Here is a 16,045-nt window from a genome sequence, read left to right as displayed (position 1 = left end):
TGCCAATGCAGACCCTGGGAGGCAGTGGTGAGGGCTCAAGTGATTGGGTTCCTGCCACCCACGAGAGACCTGAATTCAGTTCCTGGCTCCTAGCTTTGGCCTTAGCCCAGTCTTAGCTGACTGTGGGCATCTGGGGAATGAACCAGCACATGGGAGCTCCTGCCCTATCTGTCTCTTCCTCTCAAATTAATTTTTTAAAAAATCTACCTTCCTGTTAAGGAATGTTTAGAATTTTGTTTTTAGCTTTATTTATTTATTTGAAAGACAGAATGATAGAGAAGGAAAGACAGACAGACCTTCCACCTGCTGATTTACTACTCAAAAGCCCACAACAGCATGGGCTGGGCCAGGTCAAAGTCAGGAGCCAGGAACGACACCCAGGTCTTCCACATGGGTGGCAGGAACCTAAGTACAAAGTCCATCATCTGAGACCTCCCAGGCTCATTTTAATCTAGCAGGAAGCTAGATTAAGAATGGAGGTTGAGGGGCAGGCGCTGTGGCACAGTGGGTTAACGCTCTAGCCTGAAGCGCCGGAATCTCATATGGGCACTGGTTCAAGACCCAGCTGCTCCACTTCCAGTCCAGCTCTCTGCTATGGCCTGGGAAAGCAGTAGAAGATGGCCCAAGTCTTTGAGCCCCTGTACCCATGTGGGAGACCTGGAAGAAGCTCCTGAATCCTGGCTTTGGATCGGCACAGCTCCAGCCATTGCGGTCAATTGGGAAGTCAACAAGCGGATGGAAGACCTCTCTCTCTTTCTCTGCCTCTCCTCTCTCTGTGTAACTCTGACTTGTAAATAAATAAATATTTTTTTAGAAAATTGGAGCCACTGGGTGGGAAAAGCTGTGTGACTTGGTCCCAGGCACTTCAATATGGAATTTCAGGTATCTCAAATGGTGGCTTAACCCACTGTGCTATAATGCGCTCCACCCCTTTTCTATTACAAATAACACAGAAATAAACATGCAAGTCCACACTGTAGGTATCTGCTTAGAAGTGGAACTGCTAGTTGAAAGTACATGTGCCTTCACTGGTACCAGGCATTTCTTGCTCTCTAAGTGTTTGTCCAGTTTCGACTCCCATCATCAGTATGGGAGAAGTGTTATTAGAATTGCATCAACTCGTGGTATTAGTAGTGAATTCTTAAAAGTGTCATTCATACAGTAAGTGGCAATGATATTTAATGGTTTTTTAAAATTATTTTTATTGTTTTGACAGGCAGAGTTAGACAGTGAGAGAGAGACAGAGAGAAAGGTCTTTCTTCCACTGGTTCACCCCCCAAATGGCTGCTACAGCCCGCGCGCTGCGCTGATCCTAGCCAGGAGTCAGGTGCTTCCTCCTGGTCTCCCATGCGGGTGCAGGGACCCAAGCATTTGGGCCATCCTCCACTGCCTTCCCAGGCCACAGCAGAGAGCTGGACTGGAAGAGGAGCAACTGGGACCAGAACCAGGTGCCTCAACTGGGACTAGAACCTGGGGTGCTGGTGCCGCAGGTGGAGGATTAGCCCGTGGCGCCAGCCCTCTAATGGCTGTTTTAAAATGAACTGAAAATTTTATCTTCAGTTAAACTGCATGTTCACATTTGAGCTTGTTGGACTCTGGGTTATTTTGGTTGTTCAATTTGTAGGATTATTTATATTTTCTTCATATATCCATCTTTTGGTAATTATATGCATTACAAGAATCTTCCTCCAGTCTGTAGCTTGCTTCTTGCTCTATTTGTAGCATATTTTGATGAATCTAAGTCTTAAATTTCAATGTGGCCAAATTCCTTTTTTTTTTCTTCTACATTTTATGCTTTTTGCATCTTACTTAAAAACCCCATTCGGTGGGGGGCTGCATTGTGGCATAGTGGGTAAAGCCACTGCCTGTGATGCCAGCATCCTGTATGGGCACCAGTTTGAGTCCCAGCTGATCCACTTCCAACCCGTTCCCTGTTAATTCATCTGGGAAAGCAGAGGAGGATGGCCCAAGTGCTTGAGTCCATGCACCCATGTGGGAGACACAGAAGAAGTTCCTGGCTCCTGGCTTCAGTCTGGGCCAGCCCTGGCTATAGCAGCCATTTGGGGAGTGAACTTGCAGATGGAAGATCTCTGTCTCTCTGTCTCTCTCTCTGCCTTTCAAGTACATAAAATAAATCTTAAAAAAAAAAGCAGCCTTCAGTGCTGGCATTGTGATACAGTGGGTTAAGCCACCACCTGTGACACTGACATCCTTTCTGAACATGGGTTCAAATTATGGTGCTCCACTTCTGATCCAGCTCCCTGCTAATGTATGTGGGAAGGCAGAAAAAGATGATGGCTTAAGTGCTTGGGCCCCTATCATTTATGTGGGAGACCCAGATGGGAGTTCCAGGCTCGGAGCTTCAGCCTGGCCCAGCCCTGGCCATTGCAGTCATTTGGGATGTGAACCAGTGGATGGAAAAAAATCTCTGTCTCTCCCCTTTCTATAACTGTGCCTTTCAAATAAATAATAAATCTTTAAAAAAAAATCCTTCCCTATTCTAGGTCACAAAGGTATTTTCCTCTATATTTTTTGAAAGGTTCTAAAGTCTTTTCACAATAACTTATAAACCTGAATTACTGTATTTTTGTGTTCAACATTAGGTATGCATATGCTTTTATCTCCCGGTGGGAGCTGGGGCAAGGAACCGCTTCTGTTCTGCTCAGAAAGACTGGCGACACACTGGAGCCAGAGGCCTGGAGCCCTTGGCTTCAACCCTGCCCCGCGGCCCCAGTGACAATGGCCGGGAGATCTCCCTCGCTTTTGAACGTTGGGTTCCACCCCTGCCACGCCTCCTGAGAGCTGCTTGCCAGCGCCACGAGCGCAGTGACGCTCACCCGCACGCACGCCGGCACGCACGCGCAGTGTTCAAACTAACGGAAGGACCAGACCGGCGGCTGAGGGGCCTGGATGGCAGCGGGGAGTGGGGTTCCTGCTCAGGTGAGTTTCTCCAGTGTCTTCAGGATGCGCAGGGTCGGGGCCAAATCGAGGGCAGTATGGACAGCGTGGGTGGCGAGCTGGAGTTCAGGCTTCAAAAGGTCCACCTGCGTGTCCGTACGACCCCGTCCCCTCCATTACAGCAGCCCGACTGTGCCCACTTCACCAGCCCGGCTGTTAGGGCAGGAGCACCTTCGGGGAGCTGTGGGGGTAGGCAATGGACATGACAACAGCAGGCGGCACAGTGGGCACAAGGGCATAGAGAGGGGGACAGGGATGATGACATGAACCAGGAGATGGTAGCCAGGCTCCTGTTCCCCGGCCTGGGTACCCTGAAGCCCTTCGCCAAGGCAACCGGGCCGAGACCCTGGCTGTGGATCTGAGGCCCAGAAGCATGCTCTGGAGGCGATGGAGGACATGGCAGCTGGAATGTGGCTGTGATGTGGAGACAAATTCTGTGGAGGGGAAGATGGGGCAATGCCATGGTAAGGTCTACCTCCCCCCAGGACACCCACGTGGCCAGTGTCTCTCCACTATGGCCACACCCCTCCATACCTCCAACCTCCTACCCCTCCCAGTATCTTGGACAGTGTTTGGAGGTCCAGGAGCACATGTCATTGGTGGTAATGGCAACTGGGCGGCAGTTTGTGGACACGTACCATAGAGGGGAGTATGAGGACAATTGTGTGAGCAGGTCTGTGCCTAGACCTGAGGACCCCACCCCCAGGCACCCTGTCCCATCTGCCACCTCCACTTGCTTGCCTACCCCTGCCAGCCTGACCGTGGCCCATCTGATAGCCCTGAAGTGGTTTGGAGACCCAGGGGCTCTTGGCAGGAGGCAGCAGGGATGCTGTGGAAAGTAGGATTTGAGTGGAGTCATGGCTGGACAGGGTCATCAGTAATGGCTGATGGTAGCGAAGCCAGGGTTACACTTACACCCTGTCGCCCTTGCCCCTGCTGCCGTCCCCACTCCTGCCTGAGAACTCCCTCTGCAACAGCCCAGCACAGGGACATATGTCAGCACCCAAGACAGGCAGGCAGGAGGCAGGACAGGGCTGGTAGCACAGGAGCCGTGAGTGACTGAGGGCCTTCTGCTGCAGCAAGTTGGCAGCTGTTGTGGGGAGGCCCAGCATTTCCTGCAGGGGCAGCCATTTGCTTCTACTCTGCTGAGCTTCACTGCCTGTCTCTTCTCGCTTCCACCACACACACCTTCTACCATCCCAGTCAGACCCCACCCCTCTAATAGCCAGTTTTTCCAATGCACAGATGCAGGGACAGGCAGACAGCCAGGCAGGCAGATGGCAGGCTGTTTGGGGCTGACTGCTGAGTGGCCAGGTGGAGCGCAGACCTCAGGTAAGTTTGCTGCTGGCTGGCACAATGGGCTTTAACAGGGTACACAAGGCAGGGCATGTAGGTGTGGGAGATTAGGGAGTAAGAACCAGACCACTGATGTCTGTCCTCTCCTACCTCTGCCAGCCCTGTAACAAACTGCCTGCCAACTCTTGTGGACCATGCTGGAACAGACCATAGTGGTGTGAAGTGAGGACATCGGGGCCTCTGCTGTAGCACTCCTTCTCCCCGTGGCTGACATGTTAGCATCACCTTGGAGTCTTGTGCCTGGAGCAACACAAGTGTGAAGAGCAGCAGGTAAGGACTGACCTGACCCAATATGCACAGGGAAAGAGCTCAGAACCTGGAAGGCAGAAGCACTGGGGATGGAGAAGCCACCAGGGCCCAGGTTCTGCTGCCAATCCTTATCCTCAGTGACTCTTTGTGTTCCTTGGTGGAAATCAAATGGTAGGTGTGGAGCCTGTATCTTAGAGCAAATGGTAGAGATCTGCTGTCCATTTGGGGTAGGTGGAGGCAGGCTGGGCAGTAGCCCCAGAAAGCCTGGGACTAGCGTGAGGAGTTCTGTTTGTGCAGAACAGTGCTCTGGCCTGGTTCCCTTTTCACAGTCAATCTCCAGGCATAACTCCCGGCTCTGCCTCCTTGCCTGGGCACGGGGTGCAGAAGGTGTTGTGTAAAAGTCACATTTCCTCTGTGTGCTATGGTGCCCTGGTCTTTAAAATCTGTGGTCTCTAGGGCAGCTACTCTCCATAGCCCACTGTGGTTCAAGTCCTAGGAGGGGCACCTGGAGGCGTGGCCTGCAGGACCCCAGGACAGCTCAGGGCCAACACTTAAGAAGCACTTTTGACCAGCTTGGGGTGGGGCAGGGCTTTGTGCCACCAGTGTTTCTCTGGGTGTTGTCAAAGTGTTGGTGCTATAGGATCCCGGCCTCAGGCATCCCCACCCCCAAAGCATAGACATTCACAGTGATATTTAGTCATGTGGGAATGGTCACTCAGCCTGCTCTCTCTCCCATTTCAAACCATTACCATGCCAGCACTGTGGGATTCCTGGCTGCCATAAATTGCATTAGATGACTGTGGTATTTCTCAGCCTTCCTTGCATCCTGAACTCAGTCTGTTCCATTCACTCACCAAGCAAATCACTTGTTACTTGAATACAAAAACCCTGTCACAATGTCTGTATTTAAGAATCACATGCAGGGGCCGGTGCTGTGGCTCACTTGGTTAATCCTACGCTTGCAGCACCGGCATCCCATATGGGCGCCGGGTTCTAGTCTTGGTTGCTTCTCTTCCAGTCCAGCTCTCTCCTCTGGCCTGGGAGTGCAGTGGAGGATGGCCCAAGTGCTTGGGCCCCTGCACCCAATTGGGAGACCAGGAGGAGGCACCTGGCTCCTGGCTTTGGATGGGCGCAGTGCCAGCTGTAGCGGCCATTTGGGGGGTGAACCAATGGAAGGAAGACCTTTCTCTCTCTCTCTCTCTCACTGTAACTCTACCTGTCAAAAAAAAAAATAAATAAATAAAAAGAAAAGAACCAAATGTGCCTTCAGAGGGTCAGCCATGTGGCTGGATTTCTCCCAGTTCTGGTCCTGTGGTTTCATGGCCAGGGGTGGAATGGAAATGAAAGGCAAGGCAGAAAAAAAAAAAAAAAAAAAAAAAAAAAGAAAGGCAAGGCAGTGCGAGTAGGTTCATCAAGACCTGGCCGACCTCCATCTTTCCAAGGGGACTAACTTTTTATTTGATCCTTTCTATTCTGTGGTGAAGCCTGTAGACTTTGAATTTTTAGTATTGTATTTTCAGTTCTAAATTTTCCCTTTGGGTTTTCTTTTTATATTTGTTTTGTGACTTCCTGTTTCTTTGTTGAGCTTTCCATTTTTTTTTCCATTTGTTTCAAGTGTGCTTGTAACTGTTCATTCATTCAAAAAAAATTTTTTTTATTTGACAGATGGAGTTAGATAGTGAGAGAGAGAGAGAGAGAGAGAGAGAGAGAGAGAAGGGTCTTTCTTCTGTTGGTTCACTCCCCAAATGGCCAGCGCTGCGCCGATCTGAAGCCAGGAGCCAGGTGCTTCTGCTTGGTCTCCCATGTGGGTGCAGGGACCCAAGCACTCGGGCCATCCTCCACTGCCCTCCCGGGCCACAGCAGAGAGCTGGACTGGAAGAGGAGCAACCGGGACTAGAACCTGGCACCCATATGGGATGCCAGTGCCGCAGGCAGAAGATTAACCAGAGCAATGGCGCTGGCCCCTTCATTCAAGCATTTTTTACCACAAGCACTTTAAATTCTTTGTTGAAAGGTTACAGCATCCCTGTCATCTCATTTTTAGTGTCTGTTGATTCTCTTTTTTCACTCCCTTTGATATATTCCTGGTTCTTGGCATAATAAATTATTTTCTATTTAAACTTATACATGTTTTATTCTTTTGATAATTTGAATCTGATTTGCATATTACATTTAACTGGAATGGTATATCTAACCCATTTACCGTGTGTGTGTGTGTGTGTGTGTGTGTGTGATTGAGACTTGCATATGCTCGATAGGAGTAAATATTCAGCATAGTTGTTTCGATGATTGTTTTTTAATTCTTAATTTATTAAATTATAAAAAGTTATTTATTTGAAATGCAATTCCAGAGAGAGGGAGAGAGAGAGAGAGAGATCGTCCATCTGTTGGTTCACTCCTCAAATAGCCACAATGACCAGGGCTGGGTCAGATAGAATCCAGGAACCAGGAGCTTCCTCTGGGTCTCACACAGAGGTGGCAGGATCCCAAGTACTTGCACCATCTTCCTCTACTTTCCCAGACACATTAGTAGGGAACAGGATTGGAAGTGGAACAGCTTGGACTCAAACAGGCACCCATGTGTGATGCTGACGTCACTGGCAGCAAGCTTTACCTGCTAATGCAGCCCCAGTTTCAATTGGTATCTTAATTGATAACTTACTGATATCTTAGTCCCTTTTTTTCTGCTGAAATGAGCACAGAGGTTACGTGAAAGACCTAACTAGCAGATCCAGGTCTGAAGGATCAAGTCATCCCATGAATAATTTGTTTTTTCTATTTCATCATGATGATTTTCTTTGGATTAGGATTTGCCTGGCTTCAGCTTAGCTAGATCTAAACTTCTCTTTACTGTGTTCTGTTTGTTGAAATGCAGCTGTTTAAAAGTGTTTAAAAGAGAGGAAGTGATTTTGATATTACATAGTGTTGTCATCTGTAGCTTACAGTTTAACTCTTTAAAACCCATCCCATCTGTGAATTGGCATATCTGTTTCTGTTTATGAAAATGTCCTTAATTTCTTGATGAAACAAACTATTTTCAATTCTGATTGCTATGAAAAATAACAGAAGATAATTTGCTTTGTAATGAGCTTAATAGTTCAATTGCATACGGGCAACATGCTATATATGAAAAATTACTAACTGAACTACAGGCATTAAATACTGAAAAATTAATGGTTTATTATAATTTATTTTATTTAACAATCTTGGAAGTTGGCAGCCAGCAGCAGTTCCATTGTGACTGATTTCAGGTCGGGGAACAGAAGACCTCTGTCCATTGACCTGGAGGAAAGTATTGAATTTTGGACTGGTATTCCCCAACTCCTGCAGTGGAATCCAATATAAGAGATTATGGGTGCTGAAAATAAAAAAAAAAGGAGCAAGAACATTTAAATATTGTAATGTCCATGCAGTAACAGCCATGTTGAGTGGCCCTGGTCAATGAGCTGAAAATGAAGCCAGTGAGGCCAATTTTAGAAAGATCCCTGTACATGTGCTATCAAAAGCATGCATGTATTTTACCTACTCCAGTTGTTGTCTGTGTGCTCAAGGGGCAGCCCTCTTGGGTGGAGGTCTGAAGGCCAAGAATCACTATGGGAGTGGATGACCCCGGGGACTTAACTTAGTGCCAATCAGTGGAGTGACAGCACTTGTTCTTCTTCTTGCCCGTTTCCCTTCCTCTGTCAAGGTTACTGCAGACAGTCGATTGCTTGAGCAGATAGTCACCAGACATTACAATATGTAAAAGTTCCTGCTCCACTTTTTGTATTCAGCTCCCCTAATTTCTCTTGGATTCCATTGTTGGGGTAGGGCAAATACCAGCCCAAAATTCAATATTTTCCTGTAGGTCAAAGGAACTTGCCCTCACCCATGTCTACTTGTTTGTGGCCTGTGATAGGGACATGGCAATACAGAGGCACATGGGGTGTTTGGGTTGGAAGATCTCAGTGTGTAGCTTCCTAGTGCATGAGTTAGCCTAGCCCTAGTTGCTGACTGTTGTTTTACCTCATGGGGAGACTTAGCTCTTCATCTATACATGTAAGGTGCTGTTTGCAAATGGTGGGGTGGTTGAGAAGTCCCACTCAACATCCTCTTACATAGCCACCGTGCAGGTTGATGTGGTACTCAAGGTGACAATATCAGGCACATCATGGGAAGGCTGCAATTATTGCAGTGCTAAATTTATTTGACACTTATTCTTTGACTTAGAGGCCCTGTTCCATTTCCACTGTTTTACATAGTACTGTGATAATCATTAGAGCTAGAACTTGTATCTTTTTGAAGGATTTCTGTAAATGAAATTTCTAACTCATTTATTTGTAAGACTTTTGATGCATGAAACTAAATTGACTGTCATGAAGGATGGATTTTTGGCCTCCCCGATCTACACTGATGTTGAAAATTACAAATATTTTATGAAAACGTGACAGAGTTCGCTAGGGGACTGTGGGGCCTGAAGTCATCTGGAAGTGTCTTCCTGCATCTGCCACCAGACTCAGCACCCTCCCGTGTCGTGTCTGCATAGCTAGAGTCTCAGTATTTCTGAAGCTGCACTGGAGTTGAGCCTGACTGGGTGAGAAGGAGGAGTGTGCAGGATGCTGTTGGGGATGAGGACCATGTCCTGTTTCCTTGTTTACGCCGTCTTTCCCCATAGGGCCGGAAGGAAGGGGCCAGGTTCTCTTTACATCCACTTCCTGAGTGGCCAGGGCTTCTATATCAGATCCTCCTTTGCAGCTCAGGCTCATTGCAAGCAAGGAGATGGTGCTTGTGTGTGTTGTATGAGGAGACATTGTCCCATCAGGAGAGACAGACTAGGAAGCATTTCCCTTGTGACTCAGGGGTGGCAGGTGTAACTGTAGACTAGCTTCCTTCCTCCAGACCGCATTTTCACAACTCCTGCAGCATCAGGCCGTTTGCAAGGCTGTGCCAGGACGATGTGGGGCACTGTCAGGACTCTCAGTGCTGCTTCTTCCCTGCTGCTGACTAAAGGAATAGATCCTGGGGCCTCAGCTTTCTGTGAGTCTTCTGATCACAAGTCTTCTGATTGGTGGTTATTAAAAGTTGAAATAATTTTTGCATCTCTTAGGATAATTAAAATGTTTTATCCTTCATCCTTTTGATGTCACATATCACATTCATTGATTTTAATTTTTAAGCAATTTTAAAACCCCATTGATGAATCCCACCAGGATTATAGAAATCAGCTCTTAACTGGTCACTCTGTGTCCTCCTTTGCCCATCCATGTACTTATTCTCTGGTCAGCAGGCAGAATGAACCTGTAGAAATTGAAGTTTGATGCTGGGCCTCTGCTCAGAACCTGTCCCCACATGACTACTCACTTCATGCAGAATAAGGACTTGTGACCTTCAAGGCCCAATCACTACTTTTTCTGTCTGTCTGCATCTGCTCCAGTCTCTTTACTATGTACTTACCACACTGATCAGTCTCTTGTTGACTGTTCTCTGTGCTGCTCCCCTCATCCCCTTCTGTGTCAACATAGCCATATTAGTTCACTCAGAATCATTCCTGAGGCTGGCATTGTTACACAGTGGATTAAGGCTCTACCTGGGATGCCAGCATTCTGTATGTGTGCCTGTTCAAGTCCCTCCTGCTCCACTTTTGATCCACCTCCCTGATAATGCACCTGGGAAGGCAACAGAAGGTAGTTCAAATGCTTGGGTGCTTGTCACCCATATGGGAGACTCAGATAGAGTTCCAGGAGATGGAAGAGTCTTTCTCTCTCCACCCTCCCTGCCCCGCTGTGTGTGTGTGGAATGTCTGTTTCTCCCTCTCTATATAAGTACCTCTATTTTTCAAATCCACTGGGAGTTAGAAAAATCCCTTCTTCAGTAAGCATTCCCCAGCATCCCATCTACAGCTGCACACTCTGAAGTTTCTCTCTCTTGACTTAATTTTTTTCTGTAGCATCTGTCATTACTTAAGTAATTATTAGTCAGATTTACATTACAATAATGAAACACTTGTAAAAATATAAGGAGAAGGTTTTATTTATTTTCAGCACACAATTTGGATGTTCGAGTCTGAGATGAAGTAGCCATACTTATTGGCTACTGTTGAAGGTGGTGGGTGGCAGTGGTGGAGCGTAAAACATGGGTAGAAGAATCATATGTCAAAACATGATGCAGAGAGAGCATCTGGGCCCAACTCATGCTTAACCAACCCTCTGTTGGTTTAGAACTATCCATCTTCATTGCCCCTTTTCAGCACTCTCTGGAGGTGCTTAATTGTACAGTGTCCTTAGAAATAGAAATGAACCATCATTATTTGTAGATAATATGATAGTCTATGTAGAAAACCCAATCTATAAATAAATTATGGTAATTAATAACTTTAGAAAATAGGCTGGATGTAAAAAAATCAAGCATTAGTGTATTTATTACAGTTTATTCTGACAAAATATTAAATAATGTTTGATAACTGAAGTTATTAAATCTAAATTTTTGTCCACAAGAAATTTGATGAGGAGGGAGAAAATCAAACCTCAAATAGGAGGAAATCACCCTATATAACATATGTTTGACAGATAAGTAGTAGAGAGGATATACTAATATATTTAGCATATATTAAAGATAAGGAAACTGAAACTCAAATCACAATGAAAAATTTCTCAAAATTAGCTCAAAATTGGGAATGTGAGCAATAGCAAGGATTGGGAATGTTTCAGAGAAATGAGAACTCTTATACACTCCTGGTGGAAGTATATATTGGTGCTTTCATATTACTTAATAATTTTGTCCTTGCCCTGTGCCTTGGAGAATCTTGGCACAAATGGTTGAGCATATATGATTGCAAGAATGCTTATACTAGTGAAGTTTGCACTGGAAAATAATTATTGCTTCTCAAATATCCCTCAACACTAGAATGGGTAAATACATTTAAGACATTATAGTCAGTTTGAAACATATACTAAGAAAATGTACTGTTACATGTATTCATGATGTACTAATCTCAAAAGCATAGTGTTGAACAAAAGAAGAAAGTCACTGAATACATGTACTATGACTAAATTTATATAAAATTTGAAAATATCAAAGATAATGGAATCTTGCATAAGATTATACATGTTTTCCGTACATGACAGCTGTGCCAGCTCTTGTGCATGCGCCCAGGAGCCCAGGAACTGACCTAAACAAGATGCCATATTATCACTACTGTGGCAGTTGCTCAGGTCCACACACCTGGCAACTGGCAGTAAGAAAGCACCACTGTGAAAGCAGAAGGAGCTGTGACCATGGCTCTTATGCACATGATCCAGGGATTCAGCCAGAGGGAAAAATCCACATTCCCTATTGACATCAAGTCTGGCTGGGAAGATTGACAGGAGATTGGGTACCCACATAGGCCTAGGAGGTGCTCCCAGCCTCTCAACATATCACAGGCTCTGGGGCTCAAACCACCTAGGTGGAGTACCCATAGGGAGCTGCCTCTGGGAACATTGTTGCTGTGCTCTAGATGGGACAGTCTAACAGGTTGGAGTGGCTCCCATGTACCCTGTGACAATGGAAGCCTTGTGTGCTGAGACTGTGGGAATTCTGACTGCATGAGAGAGTGCAGGGTGTAGCTGGGTCTCTGGGCAATCAGTGTGAGCGGCTCCACATGCTCAGAGCTCTCTGATTAACTGGGTCATTACAACAGAATCCATGCCGACACTGAGAACTGCACTGATTCTTTGTGTGGTTCTTACAGCAGCTCAGACAAGTATTACATCCACTATGCGTTAATACCCAGGCATTGGTCACATTGGAAGAGAAAATGAGGGTGTGATTATGATAACAGAGGTGATAAAACACTCCCTGCTAATAAAAAAGGATGTATACCATGCCCAGCTTGGGTGTCACCCTGGATACTTGCCCAACCCTATAGCACTGACCAAAGCTCTCTGGCCACACCCAGCACCCACTTCTGGGTTTTCACTGAAAGAGCAGACACTCTACCAAGCCACAGAGGAATAAACCAAAGATAAAAGCCATCAGAGAAACACACCAACAAGTGTCTCCACAAATGCCTTAAAATAAATGCAGAAATTCAAGAAACAGTAAGGAAGACCACATGATGTGCCCCCCCCTCCAGAACAGAACAACACTTCAGTATCAAACTTTGAAGATGAAGAGATTGATGAAATGACTGAAATGGAATTTGAAAGATGAATCATAGGATTACTTTGAAGCAATGAGAAGCAAATTCTCAAATTAGAACATACATGACATGAATGAAAAATACTCACAGGAAATTGAGATTTTGAAGGGATATTAGAAATGAAGAATTCAGTGTATCAAAGAACAACAGACTGGATGAGGCAGAAGAAAGAATATTTGATCTAGAAGACAAATCTTTGGAAATATATTAGTCATATACACACAAAAGAAAAAAAACAGAAAAATTAAAAACAATGTTCAAGATTTGTGGGACGCTATAAAAAAAAACCCAACATGTGGATCATAGGAGTTCCCGAAGGTGTGGAAAGAGAGAATGGATTATTCAATGAAATAATTACAGAACCTCCCTAATTTGAAAAAAGGGATGTCTAAATACACGAGGATGATAGAAATCCTTATAGTCATGACCAGAAAAGATCTTCACCATGACACATTGTAGTCAAACTTTCAAAAGTAAAACAAAAGATTCTAAAATGTGCATGAGAGAAATTCCAAATTAATTTCAGAGGATCTCCAATTAGACTCACAGCTGACTTCTCATCAGAAACCCTACAAGATAGGAGAATGGAGAGAAATAGCCCAAGTTTTAAGAGGAAAAAAACCTCTTAACCCAGAATACTGTACCTTTCAAAGCTCTCATTTATGAATGAGCATGTATACTAAAGATCTTCCTTGACAAACAGAAATTCAAAGAACTTGTCACCACTCACTTAGCCTTAGAAAAGATGCTTAAGGATGTGCTAAACACAGAAATGCAGGTAGTAATAACTATGAAAGAAAATGAAGGCAGAAAATCTCCCAGTAAAAGTACAAAGGAAATACAAAGCAAACATTGGAGTATTCACAGAAGAATGGCTGGGCCAAGTTGTTAACTATCAATAGTAACCTTGAATGTAAATGTTCCAAACTCTCCAAATGAAAACTGCAGGTTGGCTAAATAGATTAAAAAACAAGACCCATCTATTTTTTGCCTACAAGAAAATCTCTTCACCAACAAAGATATATGGAGACTAATAGTGAAAGGATGGAAAAGATATTCCAAGCTAATGGAAAGCAAAAGAGAGTAGGTATAGTAATCCTAATATCAGATAAAATAGACTTTAACACAAAAGCTGTTAAAAGAGACAAAGAAGGGCACTCTGTAATGATTTAAGGGATCAAATCAACAGGAAGATATAACTATAAGACATGTGTGTGTACCAAATGCCAGAGTACCTGGCTGTTTAAAAGAAATGTTAATAGATCTAAAGGGAGACGTAAGTTGCAGTACAATAGTAATAGGGGACCTCAACACCTCACGTTCATCAATGGATAGATCAACCAGAGAGTAAATCAAAAAGAAACAACAGAGCTAATCTACATTATGGACCAAATGGACCTGATATCTACAGAACCTTTCATCCTACAGTTGCAGAATTCACACTCTTTTCATCAGCGCTTGGAATTTTCTCTTTGATATACCATATGCTAGGTAATAAAGAGAGTCTTAGCAAATTAAAAAAAATCAAAACGACATGTGTCTTTTCAGGCCACAATGCAATGAAGTTGGAAATTAACACTAAAGAAGATATAGAACATATACAAACCCATAGAGACTGAACAACATGCTTTTGAATGAACAGTGTGTCATGGGAGAAATAAAAAGATCAAAAGAGAAGTCAAAAAGTTTCTGGAAACTAATGAAGACAATACAATATATCAAAACTTACGTGAAATGACAAAAGCAGAGTTAAGAGGGAAGTTAATAACAATTGGTTACATCAAGGAATTGGAAAGGCACAAATAAAGGAGCTATGAATACATCTAAAGGATTAGAAGAACAACAAACAAAAACCCAAATTAGTAGGAGGAAAGAAAGAATTAAAATCAGAGAAGAAATAAACAAAATGGAAACCAAAAATAAATACAAAAGATCAGTGAATTGATACATCATTGGCCCAACTAACCAAAAAAAAAAGGGGGGGGGGAGGACCAAAATCAACAGAAACAGAGATAAAAAGGGAAATTTAACAACAGACAACACAAATATAAAGAATAATTAGCAATTACTACAAAGTGCTGTATGCCAACAAATAAGGAAACCTACAAGAAATGGATAGTTTCCTGGACACACATTATCTACCAAGCTTGAGTCATGAAGGCATAGGAAACCTAAAAGACCAATAACCAAGAAAGAGACTGAATCAGTAATAAAGACTCTCCCAACAAAGGAAAGCCCAGGACCAGATGGTTTCACTGCTGAATTCTACCAGATATTTAAAGAACTAATTCCAATTCTTATCAAGCTATTAAAAAACAATGTAAAGAGAGGGAACCCTCCCAAATTCCTTCTATGAAGCCAGTATCACCTTAATTCCTAAACCAGAAAAAGATACAGCATAGAATGAGAACTATAGGCCAACATTTCTGATTAGCATAGACCCAAAATTCCTCAACAAAATACGAGTTAATTGAATCCAACAACATATCAGAAAGATTATTCAACTGGATCTAGTGGGATTTATCCCTGGTATGTAGGGATGTTTGAACATTCACAGATCAGTAAATGTGATACATCACATTAGCAAGCAGAAGAATAAAAACCATATGATTATTTCAGTAGATGGAGAGAAAACATTTCATAGAATGCAGCATACTTTCATGATGAAAATCTTAAGCAAATTGGGTATAGAAGGAACATTCCTCCTCACAATCAAGGCTATCTATGAAAAAGTCACAAACAGCATCCTAAAGAATGTGGAAAATTTGGAAACATTGCCACTAATACACAGAACCAGACAAGAATTCCCACTGTTACCATTACTATTTAATATTCTAATAACAATTATAGTAGAAAGTCTTAACAATAGACTCAACGAGGTAGAAGAAAGAATACCCAAGCCAGAAGACAGCTTTTTGGAAATAACTCAAACAAAAATTTAAGAAAAAGAAAAATTAAAAATAATGTTTGAGATTTGAAGAATATCAGAAATAACCAAACATACGTGTTTATGAGTTTCCAAAGGAAGAAAATAATGGATCAGAAGGCATACAGACTGAAAGTGAAAGGGGCCTGCCCCGTGGAGTAGTGGGTAAAGCCGCCACCTGTGTGCTGGCATCCTATATGGGCATCAGTTCAGGTCCCGGCTGCTCCACTTCCGATCAAGCTCTCTGCTAAAGCCTGGGAAAGCAGTAGAAGATGGCCCAAGTCCTTGGGTCCCTGCATCCACGTGAGAGACTCAGAAGATGCTACTGGCTCCTGGCTTCAGATTGGCGCAGCTCCAGCCATTGCGGCCAACTGAGGAGTGAACCAGCGGATGGAAGA

At 44.0% G+C, this 16,045-nt stretch overlaps 1 long non-coding RNA gene across 1 annotated transcript in view; it reads left to right on the top strand.

The window, feature by feature from the left end:
• Positions 1-2,696: 2,696 nt before the first annotated feature.
• The window catches only part of LOC103349020 (uncharacterized), a 71,760-nt gene continuing 58,411 nt past the window's right edge, over positions 2,697-16,045 (top strand). The window contains exons 1-2 of the long non-coding RNA XR_016213420.1: positions 2,697-2,940; positions 4,414-4,584. This is a non-coding gene — a long non-coding RNA (uncharacterized LOC103349020). The remainder of the gene's footprint in view (positions 2,941-4,413; positions 4,585-16,045) is intronic.

Source organism: Oryctolagus cuniculus, chromosome 9 (assembly GCF_051225735.1).
Source record: "Oryctolagus cuniculus isolate XC-2025 breed Fujian yellow rabbit chromosome 9, ASM5122573v1, whole genome shotgun sequence".
In the NCBI taxonomy this organism is placed as follows: domain Eukaryota; kingdom Metazoa; phylum Chordata; class Mammalia; order Lagomorpha; family Leporidae; genus Oryctolagus; species Oryctolagus cuniculus.
The sequence above is the reverse complement of the archived record's forward strand: the minus strand, read 5'-3'. Positions and strand labels throughout refer to the sequence as shown.